A 7,891-nucleotide genomic window follows, 5' to 3' on the forward strand; every position below is an offset into this window, starting at 1 on the left:
GGTAATTCTCTTTTCCTTTTATTTGAGATGGAGTCTTACTCTGTTGCCCAGGCTGGAGTGCAATGGTGTGATCCGAGCTCACTGCAGCTTCTGCCTCCCAGGTTCAAGCGATTCTCCTGCCTCAGCCTCCTGAGTAGTTGGGACTACAGGCATGATCCACCGTCCCTGGCCCCCTTTTTTTTGTCTTAGGGATGAGAGTAGTAAACAGACTTAAGGGATCTGGTATAATATTAGAAGTTTTTTTTTTTCTTCAAACAATCCTTTATTGCAGTGGGATTAAATAGAACAAATGAAGCTTTCTGTCCCAGCTAAATGTAACAGCCCATTTTATATAAGCTTTGCACAAATGCTTCTTCTTTCAAATCTTCTCTGTCTACTATTGACGTTTAACTCCTGCCTGCACTGATTCTCACTGGGCATATTGCAGTAGTCTCCAGCCATCTCCTTGTATTGGGATTTGCTAACTAATTTACCCTCCATGTGGCCAACGAAAAAGCTGTTTAAACTACTTACTAGAACAATGGTTTAAAACTACACTTCCTGGCCAGGCATAGTGGCTCATGCCTGTAATCCCAGCACTTTGGGAGGCCTAGGCAAGTGGATCACTTGAGGCCAGGAGTTGGAGACCAGCCTGGCCAACATAGCGAAACTCCATCTGTACTAAAAATACAAAAATTAGCTGGGCATGGTGATGCATGCCTGTAATCCCAGCTATCTGGGAAGCTGAGGCACCAGAATTGCTTGAAGCTGGAAGGCAGAGGTGGCAGTGAGCTGAGATTGTGTCACTGCACTCCAGCCTGGGTGTCAGAGTGAGACTCATTCTCAAAAAAACAAACAAACAAACAAACAAACAAACACAAAACCCCTCACACATCCTACTATTGAAGACTTTATATTGCAAGTAACAAAAAGCCTGACTCACACTGCTTAAATAGAAAATTTACTCTCTGGGCATGGTGACTCATGCCAGTAATTCCATCACATTGGGATCCTGAGGCACACAGATCACTTGAGCTCAGGAGTTTGAGACCAGCCTGGGCAACAGGGTAGAACCCTGTATCTACAAAAAATAGAAAAATTAGCCGGGCAAGGTGGCATGTGCCTGTAGTTCCAGCTAGCTGGGAGACTGAGATGGGAGGATCACTTGAGCCTGGGAAGTAGAGTTTGCAGTGAACCATATTAATGCCTCTCTATTCCAATCTAGACAACAAAGTGAGACCCTATCTCAAACAAATGAACAAACAAAACTCAACAAAAACATGCTTTCCAGATTCATGTAACAGGAAGGTCCAGAGATGGGAGAACTGACTCAATGATGTGACCAAGGACTAAGTTTCTTTATGTCGCCCTGCCATGCCTCCTGAGGTGCCAGCTTCTTTCTGTACTGAGGCTGGCTGGTCTTGTGCTTGCAAGAAAAAGCCCATAGCTTGTGGACTAGACACTTGCACACTTTCAAAGGGAGAGAGAAAGAGAGAGAGAGTTCTGTCCCAGAATGCTGGGCAAGAGTTCTAACATTCACTTGTTTGGATAGGGTTGGGTTACAGGCCCAACCTCACACCCATCTTGTGTCCAGGGGAATGGAAAGTGTTGATGGGCTTAAGCAAATCAGGAGCTACTCTGTACCTGGGTGTGGAGTTAACTTCACTAGAAGTACCCAGGTTGACTAGGGATGGAAGATTACAGTACATCTGTGAGGCTATAGGAAGGACCAGAAGCTGGGTGGGCCACTAGAGACCCTCCACAGTTGAGCTAATGACCAGTCATAATTCCCAACATACCCATCCACTTAATTCCCACCTTACACCCAGGGTGTAGGCATACACAACAGCCACAATGTGACGATTCCTTGTTCCCTGAAAATCCACTTCTATGTCTTGCTCAAGCTATTCTGTAATCTAGAATATGCCACCTGACCCCTAGCACATTTCATAACTACTTTGCCTGAAGATCTAGCTCCAAACCCATATTTCCATGATGTGATGCTTTTTCAGATCCTTCATTAAATAAATATTTCCTCCTGCATTTTCCAATTCATCTACTTCTTCATGCCACCAGCTGTGCAATCCTGGGCAACATATTTAACTTCTCTGAGCATCAGTTTATTCTGAAAGATATAGACAATACTAGTATCTATTTTAAGAGTCATTGTGAGGATTAAATAAATTAATACAGTAGTGCCCTCTAATCTGTGAGTGATATGTTCCAAGACCCCAGTGGATGCTTGAAACCTTGGGTAGTACTGAACCCTATGCATGTTGTACTATGTTGTTTTGATCTGATTAAGTGACTAACAGGCAGATAGCATGTGGATAAGCTGGACAAAGGGATGATTCACATCCTGAACAGAACAGAGCAGGACAGCATGAGATTTCATTATGCTACTCAGAAGAGTGTGTAATTTCAAACTTTTAATTGTTCGTTTCTGAAATTTTTCACTTAATAGTTTTAGACCACAGTTGACTACTGGTAACTGAAATCATGGAAAGCAAAACTGCAGATAAGAGGGTGAATACATGTAAAGCCCTTAGAAGAGTAGCCTGAGTCTAATAAGCATCAGTACATGTTTTTATTTTGCATTTTATATACCAATGAGCCTTGTGGTAAACTATATTCATGTTTATCTCTTCCATAGATTGTGTGTTGCTGGAGTACTAACACATATTCACCAATATATTTTTCTCTGACTTAACAATTGTTTAAGTTGATACATGGTAATTGTACATATTTTAAGGGTACATGTAATATTTTGATACATGCATACAGTGTGTGATGTTGAAATCAGGGAAACTGGAATAGCCATCATCTAAAACATTTATTATTTATTTGTGTTGGAAACATTCCAAATGTTCTCTTCTAGCTATTTTTCTTTTCTTTTTTGAGACAGAGTTCCGCTCTTGTTGCCCAGGCTGGAGCTCAATGGCGTGATCTCGGCTCACCACAACCTACGCCTCCCAGGTTTAAGTGTTTCTCCTGCCTCAACCTCCCAAGTAGCTGGGATTACAGGCATGTGCCACCATGCCCGGCTAATTTTGTATTTTTAATAAATATGGGGTTTCTCCATGTTGGTCAGGCTGGTCTTGAACTCCCAACCTCAGGTGAGCTGCCAGCCTTGGCCTCCCACAGTGCTGGGATTACAGGCGTGAGCTGCCACACCGGCCTCTTCTAGATATTTTGAAATATACAATAAATTATTGCTAACTGTAGATACCCTATGGTGCTGTGTAACACTAGAACTTATTCTTTCAATCTAACTGTATGTTTTTACCCATAAACAACCTCTGTATCCTCCAACGGCTGCTTTCCAGCCTCTGATAACCGTAATTCTACTCTGTTCCTCCATGACATCAATTTTTTAGCTCCCACATGAGTGAGAACGTGCAATATTTGTCTTTCTTGGCTTATTTCACTTTTTATAGTGTCCTCCCCAGAACACTCCGGTGTCCTCCATTTTTATAATGTTCTCCATGCTCATTCCTCTTGCTGCAAATGATAGAATTCCATTTTTTTATGGCTGAATAGTATTTTATTGTGCATATATATCTATATAAACATAGCTATATATACACACCACATTTTCTTTATCCATTCATTCACTGATGGACATTTAAGTTGGTTTCATATCTTAGCTCCTCAGAGGAGCTGAGGGTGGAGATTTGTGTCTTTTAGGATGAACTGAGGCATGTTGTCACTCACATTTTGCCCCATGACTAGATAAGGAAATTCTTGCTCTGCCTGTTATAACATCATCCTTCCATATTTTTTCTCTATCTGTCTCTTTTTGTTAAGACAAAGTTTCACTCTTGTTACCCAGGCTGGAGTGCAATGGTGCGATCTTGGCTCACTGCAACCTCTGCCTCCCAGGTTCAAGTAATTATCTTGCCTCAGCCTCCTAAATAGCTGGTATTACAGGCATGTGCCACCAATGCCTGGCTAATTTTGTATTTTTTAGTAGAGCGGGGTTTTCACCATGTTGGCTACGCTGATTTTGAACTCCTGACCTCAGGTGATCCACCCACCTTGTCCTCCCAAAGTGCTGGGATTACAGGCATGAGCCACCACGCCCGACCCATATTTTTTTTCTTACTTTGTCTTCAGGCCTATTTGAATGAACCAAGGCATTTTGAAATTAGCTGGAAGCCTTTGGAGTAATTCAGATGAGAGACCTCATTGGTAGCCTGAACAGGATCATTATTAGTAATGGGGACGGAGATAGGTGTATAGGTTTCAAAATACTTAGGAAAGAGAGTAGTAGACTGGTCTCTCTGCTTCCAAGGAAATGCTCAGTTGCTCCTTACAAAATCATCTCAACCTTATGCTGGAAGCCCAGATGAAATACTGAATGTGTAAAGTGACTGTGACATTTGTTGTCACTTGGTGATTCAGTCTTTACTGGGCTTTCCCACCTCCCAAATGCTGCTTGTGCAATTATTATGCTATTATGAGGAGGTTGCAATGCACTACAAACATTTGCTCCAAATGCACGGTTTAATTTAAGGTGTGTTTGGAATTCACAATTACCTAGCAAATAATAATCTTAGATCTTGAGAGACAACGTAGTGTAGTGGTTAGGAACATAGATGATGGAGTCAAACTGTCTCGGTTCAAGCCTCAGCTCTACCCGTATAAGCTGTGTGACATTGAATCAATTACTTAATCTCACTCTGTACCTCACTTTCCTCATCTGCAAAGTGAAGATGATTGTGATGATAACAGTAAAATCTATTTCACCGGTTTATTAGCAAGTTAATTATATGTGAAATGCTTAATAATGTACCTGGCACACAGGGAGAACTCTTTGGTTGCTGATTATTTTTAAAGGAATAAACCCTTAAGGTAAAATTCTATACCTTTCTTCCTTATATCAACACTCTCTTAAACCCAATCGCATGCTCAGGTTTGGATTAGAAAGTTTCTTTGCAGCACAGCCCTGTAACTTGATATAGAATCAAAAGCCCACCCCAGAGGGTGGTGCTGACCTTTAGGGCTGCTTAACACCAAAGCTGCCGTCTCTGGGACCCCTCAGGACTTGGCTCCATCTCAGCCACCGGTGGCCTTGTTTAACCGATTACATCCAATTAAAGAGAAGCTCTTAATTTGTCTTCCTAGCACTTAGAATTGGGTAAGATGTTTGACATCACTTCCTGAAGCCAAGATCCGCTGCTTCCTCTTTCCCACAGAAGAAAAGCAAAAAGAAACAAATACTCAAATGGAGGAGGAATCTTCAAAGTCTTTAAAAATGTTTACTGGAAGATGATTTCTCCCTCTTTTGCCTTTGATATATTTGTAAATCACTTATGTAATAAATAATACTAGGGAAACAGAAATATCTGCTATAAATAATTTAGAATATTTTCTTCCAAGTTTTAAAATTGTCTTTATAGATTGTATTTGACATAGTTGTAATCAAAGTATAGATACAATTTTGTATTCTGAATTTTGTTTCATTTAACTTTATACATATTTCCCATGTTGCTATCAATTTTTTTTGTAAAAATTTGTAATAGTTTTGTGGTATTTCACTATATTTAATTATTTATTTTTCCAGTATTGAACACTTAGTTTTAAAAGTATGTCTAGGCCAGGCGCTGTGGCTCAGGCCTGTAATCCCAGCACTTTGGGAGGCTGAGGTGGGTGGCTCACTTGAGGTCAGGAGTTCGAGACCAGCCTGGCCAACATGGTGAAACCCACTCTATACTAAAAATACAAAAATTAACCAGGTGTGGTGGGGGGTGCCTGTTATCCCAGCTACGTGGGAGGCTGACAGGAGAATCCCTTGAGCCCGGGAGGTGGAGGTTGCAGCGAGCTGAGATCGTGCCATTGCACTCCAGCCTGGGTGACAGAGGCAAGACTCCTTCTCAAAAAAAAAAAAGTATATATTGTCTTCATTTTCACCTAGTATTTTTGGCGTCTTATTTAGGCTCCATTTTAGTCAATGGAATATCTAGGTAAAGGGTGTAAACATTTTTTTTTTTTTGAGACAGTGTCCTGTCACCCAGGCTGGAGTACAATGTTATGATCTCGGCTCACTGCAACTTTCGCCTCCCGGGTTCAAGCAATTCTCCTGCCTCAGACATCTGAGTAGCTGGGACTGCAGGCATCATCATGCCCAGCTAATTTTTGTATTTTCAGTTGAGATGGATTTCACCATGTTGGCCAGGCTGGTCTCAGACTCTTGATCCACCCACCTTGGCCTCCCAAAATGCTGGGATTACAGGTGTGAGCCACCAAGCCCAGCTGGTATGAACGTTTTTAAGGCTCTTGATTCACCCTGTCCATTCTAAAATGTCTGCCCTAACTTACCTCCTCAGCAACAATGGGTGAGAGTTCCATCAACAGAAGAGAAATAGATTTTATCCTAGTACTGTCCAGAGGAAGCTGGTAGGGTTATTGCCCTCCCTCATTAATCCCTTCCCATCTTTTATTCTGATTAACTTAAAAACAACATATAACAAACATTACCATTTTAACCATTGTTAAGTGTATTTCGGCAATGTACACTTTGTTGTGAAACAAATCTCCGGGAGTTTTTCATCTTGCAAATCTGATGCTCTATACCCATGAAATGACACCCCTTTCCTCCTCCTCACAAACCCTGGCAAGCACCTGCTTGTGCTCTGTTTCTGTGAATTTGACTACTTTTGATAAAGTGGGATCATCCAGTCCTCCTGAGGCGCTTTTGGGGCAGTGTATCTAGGAATTACAGCATGTCTTTGAATAACAACATTTTGTTCAATGTTGTTTTGTTATACAATTAATGAGGAAAAAAATAATTCCTGGCTGGAGCGACTGTGTTTGGAGATTGTGAATTCTCCCCATAACTGTGTGAGTTTTCTCTGGGTCCTCTCGTTTCCTCCTGCATCTAAAGATGAACATATTATGTTCATTGCAGGCCTGAACTGTCTCCATCTGAGTGAGTGTGGGGGTGTGTGTGTGCACGCTGTGATGGATACTGTCCTGTCCAGAATGTGCTATCCTTGTGCCCTGAACTATCTACCTGTATGGGCTCCAGGGGCTTGTGACACTGAATTGGAATAATTGGGTAAATAATTATCTTACTAGTTTTTATTCATCTTTTTATTTTTTCTCTCTTATTGCCAACAACATTAATCTTTCTTAGATGTATGTGTAGCTCCCTTTTATCTCTTGAATCAGGCTCATCCCATTCTTCATTTCAGTCTCTTATAATATCTTTTATTGCTGGATCATTGGGTTAGTACCCCATCTCCTCTCCCTGCCCTAGCCTGAGTCCCTTCAATCCCGCCTCCAAATTGCTGCCCAAGTAATCTTTCTAAAAGACGAATTTAATTATATTGGTCCTTTGCTTAAAATATTTTAAAGCTAGGCCAGGTGCAGTGGCTCACACCTGTAATCCCAGCACTTTGGGAGGCAGAGGCAGGAGAATCGCTTGAACCTGGGAGGCGGAAGTTGTTGTGACAGAGATTGCACCATTGCACTCCAGCCTGGGCGACAGGAGTGAAACTCCGTCTCAAAAAAAAAAAAAAAAAAAAAAAAAAAAAAATAAGGCTGTTAGGGTGAAGTCCAAATTTCTCAACAAGACTTTCCATGGTTCCTGTCTCTCTGGCTCATCCACGCCTACCCCTGGAGCCCTGTGCTGCCGCTGGGCACACCTGCTTGCAGAGTGCCTCATACTCCATCACTGACCTGGAGGCCTTTTGTACACCCTGTTACTTTTTTTTTTTTTTGGAATGCCCTTTCCTCCCTTCTTCTCTTGGACAATTATTTGTCAGGTAAGTGTCAGATAAAGGAATCATCTCTTCTCCAGAAAGTCTTCCAAAATTCCTCTGCCTGGATCTGTGTCCCTTTTCTGGCCTCATAGTCTCAAGTACAGACCTCCATTTCTGAGTCATTCTTAATTGTTGCTCTACATACA

The sequence above is a fragment of the Callithrix jacchus genome, chromosome 16 (genome assembly GCF_049354715.1).
Source record: "Callithrix jacchus isolate 240 chromosome 16, calJac240_pri, whole genome shotgun sequence".
In the NCBI taxonomy this organism is placed as follows: Eukaryota; Metazoa; Chordata; class Mammalia; order Primates; family Cebidae; genus Callithrix; species Callithrix jacchus.